We start from the raw sequence: 13,610 nt of genomic DNA, 5'->3' as shown, positions 1-13,610 counted from the left end.
AAATGGTAAATCTGAAACAACTCTAACCACTCCATTGAAATGGTGGCATTAGAAAGGCGCAACAAAGGAGAAATACTTTTATTTTTCTGAATAGTTTTCCCTTTCTGTGTGCACTGCATTGTGCAGCTCTCATAGAAGGAGGAAATTGCCATTAAAGATTGTTTATGTGCAGAAATAGTTCACTGGTCACACACATGGTGCTGCATATTTAGCAGCTCCCTGCGGGTGGGAGCAATGTCAGGAACTACGAGGCTCCCCCATGGTCCGTAACACTACATGCCGATGCCCTTGGTTGGCTGCAGGGAACCCAGGAATAGAAGGCTGGGCCCTGGGAGATGGGGTCCTTTGGCCCTGGGAGGGAGGCTGTGAGCCCCCTCCCTTTCAGTATTTGACAGGGGACGAGGGGATGGGGTCCTGGGGCTAAAATCGTCCAGTGAGGAATGCCAAGTACCCCCTTCCCCATAGATTTTGTTGTTTGCCTTGGGGGATGGTCTCCATGGGGCAAAATCAGCATGGGAAGGGGGGCTGCGTGGCTCTCTTCCTCAATAATTGTTTGGGCCCTGGGGGGTGGGGATATCTTGAGCCCTGTTTGATTAATCATCATTAAATATTCCCACAAAAGTGACCTCTAGGGTCTTGTTATACATTGAAGGTTTTGGGGAGATCCGTCAAGCAAGTAAAGAGTAAAAGGGGGGTCAAAAAAGTGCTTAGTACATTAATACCCATAGGGATGAGGGGCGTGGTCTGGCTACGAGTAAAAATGGCGGCCTAAGCTGTGAACTCCGCTCTAAGATTGGCCCTGAGCGGAGGCTGTGGTCTTCTAGATAGGGCTAGGGGACAACATGTAACCTTCCTCCCTTACCTAGAAAAGTGCACTTCTGGGATCTGGGTCTCGTGGACCTGGCTTGAAGCAATGACTGTCGTGGGGTACAACGTCAGACCCGGACCTCACCATCAGCCAGGCAGCTGTCCATAAGCACTGGCAGGGCCTAGAGGCACAGCAACAGCTTTGACCCTTAAGTAATGAAATGGCCAATCACCTCCCTTCGGAAAAACAGCCAGTGGCGCCCCCACTGCATCACGTATATTGCACACCCGGGCCTTAGAACTACAGGGATGGTCCGCAATATGGAGATACCCTACACCGCTTTGCAGGTAACCACGGGGCACACACACAGCCGGATACAACCTAGGCAGATAACTGGGAACACAATGGAAGCCTCCATCAACTGGAGACACTACACATAAAAAGAGGTGAGGAGTGGGACTGGGGGGGCACAACTGCCAGCAGACTTTCCCCTCTCGATGTCTCATACCCCTAATGCATAGGAACAAGGCAGGAGGGGAAGTACTGAGGTGGATAAAGACAGCCGTGGGGCTCACCTAGTTCCCACAGACCCTTCGGCTCCACGACTAGGCGGACAACAGCATGCCTGTCATCTCTCCTTAGTCAACGTGTGAAATCTCGCCCACAGGGTTGTCGCCAAAGACTCACGCTGGGCCCTGGCGGCTCTACCATTTAACATGTGGTGCACTTACAGCCGGAGAATTCTCACACTGTGGCCTGCCTACATTTGGATCCTAAGAAGAGGGAGGTAACCTGAGCCTTCCTCTGCCCACCTTTCAGTCCGTATACCACACCAGTGTCCGTGGATGACTAGGACCGTTGCAGCAGGACAGTGTGAAAGAGGAGTCAGATGGGGAGGCGTTACCCACATAGCCTCCAGGGTCACAAAGAAACCCAGCTCCCGCTTCTTCTGCAATCCGAGGCCCAGCTGGAATATAGACCCTGACACTGCTCTCTGGCCCCCCAAATGGAAAACTTGGGGGCCCCTCAGAACAGGCTGCGTGCACCCCACCCCGACTTCTGGGGACTATTCCTGGGCAGCCATCTCAGACCTTGAAGAATCTGATCCCACACCATTACCTCGTCAGCCTTCTTCACGTGAAGAAACCAGGTGCATTGGCACGATAGAGCAGAGCATTACCTTACAACTGGGGGGGGCGAATATCCGCTAACAAGCCTACAAGCAAGTCCTCCAGGCAGCTCCTATTCGCGAAAGCACTTAGGCAACCACGCAACATGACCATGGAGGGTATTACGCCCCCATGAGTGACCCATCTCAGCCTTTAGCAACCTCCACGCAGGGCGAGACCATGGATCACATACTACAGGAAATTTCAGCAGTAAGCTGATGTCTGGAAGGAATGGACACCAACATCTCTACACTAATAGAGGAGGGTTCATCGATAATATCTGACATTAATGGGTTCCACACACGAGTGGAGGGACTGGACCAATGGATTACAGAGGTGGAGGACCGCCACGATACGGTGCAGGACAGGGATTGAGACCTCCTTTCCTCCACAGTAAGTTGATCAGCTTGAAGAACCACAGCAGGAGAGATTATGTCCACTTTTATAGTTCAGACCAAAGAAATGAATACCGCTGCACTCCAAATGTGTATGAAAGGTACTTGAAGTTAAACCAATTGTTAAGTCTTATAGGTACTCCAGGTGTTCACCTCCTGGATCCTGAGGTGCTATGGACCAAATATGTAGAAATTCTTACAGCGAGTAAGAATAACCTGGGGTACTCTTGAGCATGATCTATGCTGTATACTGTTAGACACAGTTAATCCAAAGTAAAATATATTCTTTACTCCACAGAAGTTTGCAGTTACTTCAACAGTTTATTGTTATCATATTGAATTCATATGACAAGATCACCACAACGTATATTCCATAATTGATTCTCCATAGACAGTATGTCAATCATCCACATTGTTTAAAATCACCAATGCATTTCGCACAAAAGCGCGCTTCCTCAGGGGGTCTGTAAGTAAATAGAAATAAAACATATATGTAATCTAACTGTTGTCCAGGAGCAAGGCAATACAAGTATAAACAAACCTATTGGTGGGGCGAACATAAATCTAACGGTGAACTGATGAGAGTGATGGGAAAAGGTGTTCAAACGAGTGCTCAACGTACACATCCATTGACAATGAAAAATTAAAAATATGTGGATGGGTTTGTATAATCGGAAAGTGCATAAGCGTGAGGAAAACGGAAAATGATCCGTGCGTGTCACCAGAATTTCGAAAGAAACCAAGTGATAAGGAAGTGATGGTAAAGTGATGAAAAATGTGCTCGAATATTCAAGAAACTAATAGTGCCCGAAATTTATGCCTAATAGCATTAACTATCCGAATCAATAGACGCAAAAGTTTCTTACCCGTGTGGTGAAAAAAGATGAATCAACACCAGTAACCGAGTGTGGCGAGAACCAGGCTCAGTGCGAAGCAAGAACACGGAAGACGCCACGCATGCGCATATGCGTACAGATGTATCATTCGGAGAATAAACATAAAAGAAAGACGTACCAGTCACCCAGTGTTCTTGACCCTAAGCTATCGAGTGGAAAACAGATCCCCTGTAGGCAACATAGAAGAATGTGTGAGTAACGGAAAGTAATAGAAAGTAATACGCGAAACATGGAAAAGATGAAAGAAATGGAGGATAATAAGAATAAGTGAAATGTGATAAATAGAACCATCAAGCAGTGTGAAAATGTAGTGAAAAAATTAAGAGAATTGAAAAATAAACACTCATAACCATCATGTTAAACAAAATAATCACTGATCACAGCTAAATAGAGAGATCTATAAGTACAATGCAAAATTGTATCAAATGTCAAAATTTCCTGAATGAATCATAGATGCCAACTGAATTCAAGACGTTCATTAAGTCCTTTTGGCTGAACTGCCTGTAATCGGTATATCCAGTATAACTCCCGTTGTAATAAATGTTTGTTGTTGTCCTTGTGTGGTTCTTTATCAACTGTTTCCAAGATTAAAAATCGTATCTGACTGGGGTTATGTGACAGTTGAGTAAAGTGTGCAGAAATATTGGACTTTAGATTTTTGGTGCGGATGTTACTCCGATGTTCATTTAACCTGGTTTTGATTTTGCGTTCAGTTTTGCCCACATATGGGAGACCACATGGGCATTTAATCATGTACACCACATTGCTGGTGTCGCATGTGGCATTTACTCGGAGGTTAATGATGGTGCCTTGGGTAGGGTGAGTCATAGTAGATCCAGGAATTATACTGTTACAGTGACTGCAGTTGTGACACGGGATGGTTCCTTTAAAAGTAGTGTGGCTTTTAATTGTGGGTTGTTTGATAAGATTTTGTATAGTCTTAGTGCGTTTGTACGCAAAAATAGGAGGTTTTTCAAAAATTTGGTTGAAATCTGTTTCTGATTGTAGTAATGGCCAGTGTTTGCGAATTACCTCTTTAATTTGGCGTGAGTGGGTGGAGTATTTGGATACAAATACAGATCGAGTATCTTGTTGTTGGACTCTCAATGTAGGTTTCAATAATTCATCACGATTCTTAAGATTAGCTCTGTTTTCTGCAATAGCTGTGATGTTTTTGGGGTATCCACGTTGATGGAATTTCTTTATAATTTTTTAACTATTGGTTCTGTATAGATCCTCTGTAGAAGCAATGCGTTTGGCTCTGAGTAACTGAGAGTATGGCAGGTGCCGCTTGAGACTAGGTTGATGAAAACTTTTGTGATGTAAATAATTGTTACGATCAGTAGCTTTGGTGTAAATGGAGGTTATAAATTGGTTGTCACACAATTTAACAAGTACATCCAAAAAGGAAATTTCGGTCTTGCTTAAGGTGTGAGTAAATTGAATCCGTTCATTAACAGTATTGAGATGATTGATTGCAACAAGAAATTGAGTCTCCGTACCATGCCAAACGAGAAAGATATCATCAATGTATCTGAAGTATGCACACATGAAAGGTTGCCAAAGTACATTGTGGAGTACATGCTGTTGTTCAAATGCGTACATAAAGAGGTTGGCATATGCTGGAGCAGCACAGTTGCCCATTGCTACTCCAGATAGTTGCAAATAATATTGGTTGTCAGGAGTTTTAAAATAACTGTGATGTAGGATGTATTGCATCAATTCAATTATGAACACCTGCAGTTCCAGTGGTTTGTTAGTTTGTACTAAAGCAGTCTCCAACGCTTCCAACCCCAGATTGTGCGGGATTGAGGTGTACAGGGCGTTGACATCAATCGTACATAAGATGATAGGTTGGTCATTTGGGATCACAATGTTTTGTAGTTTGTTTAAAAAATCCGTAGTTTCCTGAATGAATGTAGTCATGCCTTTGATGCTGGCTTGTAAGTGTCTATCAATATAAGCTCCAGTGGGGGCATGTATTGAATTGGTGGTACTTACAATGGGTCTAAATGGTGGTTGTCTCAAGTTCTTGTGAATTTTCGGTACTAAATAGATGTATGGTACCTGAGGGTAGTCTTTGATAAGGTATCTTTTGTCTCTGTCGGTGATGGTATTGGAAGATACAGCTTTGTTGATAATCTTTGTGAGTGTCTCTTTGAAAACAGAGGTGGGGTCTGAATTCATCAACATGTATAAATCAGGATTTTGAAGATGTTCGTGAAGACATTGTTGGTAATATGTAGAATCCAGTACAACAATTGCACCGCCTTTGTCTGCTTTGCATATAGTCAGAGCCTGGTTGTTGGCAAGTTGCCGGATGGCTTGTCTCTCTTGAATCGTTAGATTACTCCGATAGTTTTTTTGAGTGTCAAACAATGAGTGTAAGTCTTGTTGCACCGCTTTTTCAAATACATCAAGAAACTTATGGCTAGTAGGAGCCATAAAATTGCTGGGAGGACGTAAGCCCATGAGAGTGTCTTTGTCTTGAGTGTTGGAAGGTACACAAATGTTGTCAAAAAAATGTCTTAGCCGTAGTGTTCTCATAAACTTGTAGAATGATATAGAGATATCCAATTCAATGGTTTGATATGTAAGAACAAAGTTCATGCCTTTTTGTAAAACTTGTTCTTGTACTTGGTTTAGAGGACTTTGTGAGATGTTAACAACTAAATTCTGTGACTTCTGGTTGATTTTGCTGGTGGGAGTGAATTGTCTCTGTTGTTTGAACCTCCTCGATCGTCGATTGGTTCGGGGCCAACATCTAAAAAAGGATCTGCAGTGGTAGTAGTAGTTGATTCAGTGGCAGTTTTAGAGGTGGTTGGTTGTTCAGATCTTTTATTCTCAGTTGAAGGTTGTTGTCGTGGTCTGCCTCTTGGAGGCATCCTTCCAGTGGAGTCCTCTGAAGATGATGTCTCACCATCTGTAGATCTATTGGGTTGATTGCGGTTTTGTCTTCTGGCGGCATATTTCTCGGCCCAATTGTACACTTCCCCTAACTTATAATCAACTGTGTCGCGTTTAAATTTTCTCAGTTTTCTTTCGTTAATTTCTTTTATGTATGTGTCTAATTGGCTGTTGATGTCCTCTAAGATAGCAGTAAATTCCTCTGATGTGATTTTTTGACTAAGTTCTTGCTTTAGTTGTTTGACCTCGTTCTCAAGTTCCTCTAAAAGCTTGGAAAGTTCTTCAACTATTAGGAGAATAAGGTCGAGTGAACATTTATTTAGTATACCATACCATTTCTCCGTGAAACGGGGATTGTTTTTGCACAATGTTGATTTTAGAGGGATTCGCAAACCTCTGGGAATGCGCTGGACACGATGGTATCTGATGAGTGTCGAGGCGTGGAGCCTTTGATTGATCTCTCGTTTAGCTGTGAATAGTGTTTGGCGCACATTAGCTTGTACTGACCCTGTACTTGATGCAATGTATTCCGGCTCCTGGATCAATGAATAAATCCTATCAGTGTCATTAGTGTTGAATTCAAAAGTGTCAGCCTTGTTACTGGTCAAGCTTGCAATGTCAGCGTAGGACATTGTTCTGGGTGCGCAAGCGGTGTGAGCCAGAGGGAAATATAACCAAAGAAATGAATACCGCTGCACTCCAAATGTGTATGAAAGGTACTTGAAGTTAAACCAATTGTTAAGTCTTATAGGTACTCCAGGTGTTCACCTCCTGGATCCTGAGGTGCTATGGACCAATTATGTAGAAATTCTTACAGCGAGTAAGAATAACCTGGGGTACTCTTGAGCATGATCTATGCTGTATACTGTTAGACACAGTTAATCCAAAGTAAAATATATTCTTTACTCCACAGAAGTTTGCAGTTACTTCAACAGTTTATTGTTATCATCATATTGAATTCATATGACAATATCACCACAACGTATATTCCATAATTGATTCTCCATAGACAGTATGTCAATCATCCACATTGTTTAAAATCCCCAATGCATTTCGCACAAAATCGCGCTTCCTCAGGGGGTCTGTAAGTAAATAGAAATAAAGCATATATGTAATCTAACTGTTGTCCAGGAGCAAGGCAATACAAGTATAAACGAACCTATTGGTGGGGCGAACATAAATCGAACGGTGAACTGATGAGAGTGATGGGAAAAGGTGTTCAAACGAGTGCTCAACGTACACATCCATTGACAATGAAAAATTGAAAATATGTGGATGGGTTTGTATAATCGGAAAGTGCATAAACGTGAGGAAAACGGAAAATGATCCGTGCGTGTCACCAGAATTTCGAAAGAAACCAAGTGATTAGGAAGTGATGGTAAAGTGATGAAAAATGTGCTCGAATATTCAAGAAACTAATAGTGCCCGAAATTTATGCCTAATAGCATTAACTATCCGAATCAATAGACGCAAAAGTTTCTTACCCGTGTGGTGAAAAAAGATGAATCAACACCGGTAACCGAGTGTGGCGAGAACCAGGCTCAGTGCGAAGCAAGAACCCGGAAGACGCCACGCATGCGCATATGCGTACAGATGTATCATTCGGAGAATAAACATAAAAGAAAGACGTACCAGTCACCCAGTGTTCTTGACCCTAAGCTATCGAGTGGAAAACAGATCCCCTGTAGGCAACATAGAAGAATGTGTGAGTAACGGAAAGTAATAGAAAGTAATACGCGAAACATGGAAAAGATGAAAGAAATGGAGGATAATAAGAATAAGTGAAATGTGATAAATAGAACCATCAAGCAGTGTGAAAATGTAGTGAAAAAATTAAGAGAATTGAAAAATAAACATACTCATAACCATCATGTTAAACAAAATAATCACTGATCACAGCTAAATAGAGAGATCTATAAGTACAATGCAAAATTGTATCAAATGTCAAAATTTCCTGAATGAATCATAGATGGCAACTGAATCTAAGACGCTCATTAAGTCCTTTTGGCTGAACTGCCTGTAATCGGTATATCCAGTATAACTCCCGTTGTAATGTTTGTTGTTGTCCTTGTGTGGTTCTTTATCAACTGTTTCCAAGATTAAAAATCGTATCTGACTGGGGTTATGTGACAGTTGAGTAAAGTGTGCAGCAATATTGGACTTTAGATTTTTGGTGCGGATGTTACTCCGATGTTCATTTAACCTGGTTTTGATTTTGCGTTCAGTTTTGCCCACATATGGGAGACCACATGGGCATTTAATCATGTACACCACATTGCTGGTGTCGCATGTGGCATTTACTCGGAGGTTAATGATGGTGCCTTGGGTAGGGTGAGTCATAGTAGATCCAGGAATTATACTGTTACAGTGACTGCAGTTGTGACACGGGATGGTTCCTTTAAAAGTAGTGTGGCTTGTAATTGTGGGTTGTTTGATAAGATTTTGTATAGTCTTAGTGCGTTTGTACGCAAAAATAGGAGGTTTTTCAAAAATTTGGTTGAAATCTGTTTCTGATTGTAGTAATGGCCAGTGTTTGCGAATTACCTCTTTAATTTGGCGTGAGTGGGTGGAGTATTTGAATACAAATACAGATCGAGTATCTTGTTGTTGGACTCTCAATGTAGGTTTCAATAATTCATCACGATTCTTAAGATTAGCTCGGTTTTCTGCAATAGCTGTGATGTTTTTGGGGTATCCACGATGATGGAATTTCTTTATAAGTTTTTTAACTATTGGTTCTGTATAGACCCTCTGTAGAAGCAATGCGTTTGGCTCTGAGTAACTGAGAGTATGGCAGGTGCTGCTTGAGACTAGGTTGATGAAAACTTTTGTGATGTAAATATTTGTTACGATCAGTAGCTTTGGTGTAAATGGAGGTTATAAATTGGTTGTCACACAATTTAACAAGTACATCCAAAAAGGAAATTTCGGTCTTGCTTAAGGTGTGAGTAAATTGAATCCGTTCATTAACAGTATTGAGATGATTGATTGCAACAAGAAATTGAGTCTCCGTACCATGCCAAACGAGAAAGATATCATCAATGTATCTGAAGTATGCACACATGAAAGGTTGCCAAAGTACATTGTGGAGTATATGCTGTTGTTCAAATGCGTACATAAAGAGGTTGGCATATGCTGGAGCAGCACAGTTGCCCATTGCTACTCCAGATAGTTGCAAATAATATTGGTTGTCAGGAGTTTTAAAATAACTGTGATGTAGGATGTATTGCATCAATTCAATTATGAACACCTGCAGTTCCAGTGGTTTGTTAGTTTGTACTAAAGCAGTCTCCAACGCTTCCAACCCCAGATTGTGCGGGATTGAGGTGTACAGGGCGTTGACATCAATCGTACATAAGATGATAGGTTGGTCATTTGGGATCACAATGTTTTGTAGTTTGTTAAAAAAATCCGTAGTGTCCTGAATGAATGTAGTCATGCCTTTGACGCTGGCTTGTAAGTGTCTATCAATATAAGCTCCAGTGGGGGCATGTATTGAATTGGTGGTACTTACAATGGGTCTAAATGGTGGTTGTCTCAAGTTCTTGTGAATTTTCGGTACTAAATAGATGTATGGTACCTGAGGGTAGTCTTTGATAAGGTATCTTTTGTCTCTGTCGGTGATGGTATTGGAAGATACAGCTTTGTTGATAATCTTTGTGAGTGTCTCTTTGAAAAAAGAGGTGGGGTCTGAATTCATCAACATGTATAAATCAGGATTTTGAAGATGTTCGTGAAGACATTGTTGGTAATATGTAGAATCCAGTACAACAATTGCACCGCCTTTGTCTGCTTTGCATATAGTCAGAGCCTGGTTGTTGGCAAGTTGCCGGATGGCTTGTCTCTCTTGAATCGTTAGATTACTCCGATTGTTTTTTTGAGTGTCAAACAATGAGTGTAAGTCTTGTTGCACCGCTTTTTCAAATACATCAAGAACCTTATGGCTAGTAGGAGCCATAAAATTGCTGGGAGGACGTAAGCCCATGAGAGTGTCTTTGTCTTGAGTGTTGGAAGGTACACAAATGTTGTCAAAAAAATGTCTTAGCCGTAGTGTTCTCATAAACTTGTAGAAGGATATAGAGATATCCAATTCGTTGGTTTGATATGTAAGAACAAAGTTCATGCCTTTTTGTAAAACTTGTTCTTGTACTTGGTTTAGAGGACTTTGTGAGATGTTAACAACTAAATTCTGTGACTTCTGGTCGATTTTGCTGGTGGGAGTGAATTGTCTCTGCTGTTTGAACCTCCTCAATCGTCGATTGGTTCGGGGCCAACATCTAAAAAAGGATCTGCAGTGGTAGTAGTAGTTGATTCAGTGGCAGTTTTAGAGGTGGTTGGTTGTTCAGATCTTTTATTCTCAGTTGAAGGTTGTTGTCGTGGTCTGCCTCTTGGAGGCATCCTTCGATTGGAGTCCTCTGAAGATGATGTCTCACCATCTGTAGATCTATTGGGTTGATTGCGGTTTTGTCTTCTGGCCGCATATTTCTCGGCCCAATTGTACACTTCCTCTAACTTATAATCGACTGTGTCGCGTTTAAATTTTCTCAGTTTTATTTCGTTAATTTCTTTTATGTATGTGTCTAATTGGCTGTTGATGTCCTCTAAGATAGCAGTAAATTCCTCTGATGTGATTTTTTTTTTTTTTTAAATTTTTAAAACCTTTATTCCAAAAGAGCACACAGCTATTCAGCCTAACATCCCGGAGGCAAGGCAGCATGGCAATCGAAGCATAATAGTGCAAAACAGGTACATCAGGAAAATGTAGGTTGTTTTTAATATTTTATAACGATGAGAAGAGGAAGAAGAAAGAAACGCCAACCGGCGCCATAGAGTGGCAATGGGACAGAGAATGAAGCAAGGAGTTGGTGGCAGGGAGGGGAGAGAGAGCTACGACTCAGTAATACAGAAAAGTGAAGGATAATGGGAGGGGAGAGGAAAGACAGGATAAATCAGGTGTCGTGCACAGTTGGTGTCACAGGCTACGGTGACAAACGTTCATCCAAGGAAACAGGCTCGGGCGGCAGGCATACATCCCGCCGGTAAGATTTCCAGGCACCCCACACCTTATTCCATTTGCGGGGTCTACCCCAGGCAACATAGACCGTCTTCTCCCGGAACATACACCAATCCATGTTGGCTTTCCATTGTACCACAAGGGGAGCTGTAGTGGCGCCCCACTTCTGAGCAATGTCCCGCTTGGCTACCATATTGCCTAAGGTCACCCACTGGGTCTGGGCCGTGGTGTGATCAGACGGTCCCCAAATGTTGAGGAGACACCTACGAGCCTCCGCAGTGGTCGCTACACCAGTCACTTCACTCATAACGCTATGTATTCTTCTCCAGTAGGAAGCAATGGCGGGGCATTCCCATAGGATGTGCAGGAAGGTGGCGAGGGCGCCACAGCCTCGACGACAAAGACCGTCGGGCGAGTAACCCATGTGTACAAGGCGGGGGCCAGTAACGTATACCCTGTGCAATATCTTAAATTGGACCAGTCGAAGACGAGAAGAAATGGCAACCTCCTTAGGAGAGGACACTGCGCTCTGCCAATCCTCCTCATTGATCTCCAGGCCATCTCTCACCCACTGGTCACGCAATCCGAGGAGGAGGTCGGTGCGGACATTGATCAGTTTTTTGTAAGACAGCGAAATAGCGCTGTCAGGCATATGGCCGTCCAGCACTCTGTCCTCCAACAGAGAGCTCTCCGGAATAGCCCCCTCCGGAGGCATGGCAGAAAGCAGCGCGTGCCGCAGCTGGGCATAGCGGAAGAACTCCGAGCCACCCAACTGGTATTCCGCTTGCAGCTGAGGGAAGGTCTTGATAGTCCCCTTCGAGATCATGTCGTCCACCTTAGAGATGCCAATGAGGTCCCATTTGTCGAAGCCCTTGGTGTGCCATAACCTGCCCAAAATGTCGGATTCGTATAGAGGGGTGAGTCTAGTCAGTCTGCCCTGCCATCCCTGCGCCTTGGTAATCACCCGCAAAATGGAGACTGCCGTCCTCATTGGACCCGACATCCGTCGGTCCAGGGATCTAGAGTACAGGGCCCGGTAGTAGTTACCTCCACCCAAGAGCCATCTATCCATGGCATATCCGGGGCTGTTACCCGGGCCATAAAACCCGTGATTGAGAGCTGCAAGCTGGGAGGCCCAGTAGTACCTACGTACATCCGGCAGAGCTATGCCCCCGTCGTACCACGGGAGCATAAGCTTCATGACCGCGACACGGGGGCGACCATCCCAGAGCAAGGCTCGCTGGAGACCCTCGATCTCCCTGAAGTAACGGGCCGGCACCGGGTCTTGGGTGTTCTGTAAGGCATATAGAAACCTGGGCAAGGACATCATCTTGAACAGGGCCGCCCGGCCGAGTAGGGAGAGCGGGAGCTTACGCCAGCCCTCCACATCACGTCGAAGACGCTGGAGTGGGGGGAGCAAATTCTGGTCGTACCGCGCCTTCGAGCTCCCAGAGATGTAAATCCCCAAGTACTTGAAACCCTGTGTGACCACCTGAATATTGCAGCCTCTGGGGAGGCGCGGTGTGTCCCCTTTCAGGACATAAAGGGAGGACTTGGCCCAGTTGATAACCAGGCCAGAGTATCTCCCAAATTGTCTAAGTACGTCACAGGCCACTATAAGGGACTTGAAAGGGGAAGTCAGGTAGAGTAGGATATCATCAGCGTACAGGGAAATACGGTCCTCAAAACCAGGTGCCCAGGTGATGCCATGAAGGTCGGGGTGCTCGCGCAGCATGGCCGCAAGAGGCTCGAGAGCCAGAGCAAAAAGGAGAGGCGACAGAGGGCAGCCCTGTCTGGTGCCCCTGTGTAAGGCAAAGGACGTCGACAGACGGCCGTTCACTGATACGTTAGCCAATGGGCTAGCGTAGAGGAGTTTTACCCAATTCATAAAAACCGGACCAAACCCGAGCTTAGCTAACACTGCCCAAAGGTAGTTCCACTCAAGGGAATCGAAGGCCATAGTGGCATCAAGAGAAGCTAGAACTGCCGGTTCCACAAGGGTGTGCGCCCTGGCTAGGGCACCGTGGAGTCTACGTAAATTAAGGGCAGTGTTGCGGTGAGGAATAAAGCCCGACTGGTCCGGGTGCACTAAGTCGCTAATGACTCCAATCAGTCGATTGGCAAGCAGTTTGGCGAGTACCTTAGGGTCGGCGTTCAGGAGGGAAATGGGCCGGTATGACCGACACACGTCCCTCGGTTTCCCTTCCTTATGGATGACCACAATGGTGGCCAGCCTCTGGTTAAGGGGAAGAATGCCGGCGTCCCGCGCTTCCAGGAACATAGTACGCAGATACGGGGAGACTACGTCAGGTCGTATCTTGTATAGCTCGACCGGGATGCCGTTGGGACAGGGTGCCTTGCCAGACCGCAACGAGCGGATCGCGAGAGCGATCTCATCAGCTGATATATCTCTGTCCAGAT

This window comes from Lissotriton vulgaris, chromosome 8 (genome assembly GCF_964263255.1).
Source record: "Lissotriton vulgaris chromosome 8, aLisVul1.2, whole genome shotgun sequence".
In the NCBI taxonomy this organism is placed as follows: domain Eukaryota; kingdom Metazoa; phylum Chordata; class Amphibia; order Caudata; family Salamandridae; genus Lissotriton; species Lissotriton vulgaris.
This window is presented reverse-complemented; position numbering follows the sequence as displayed.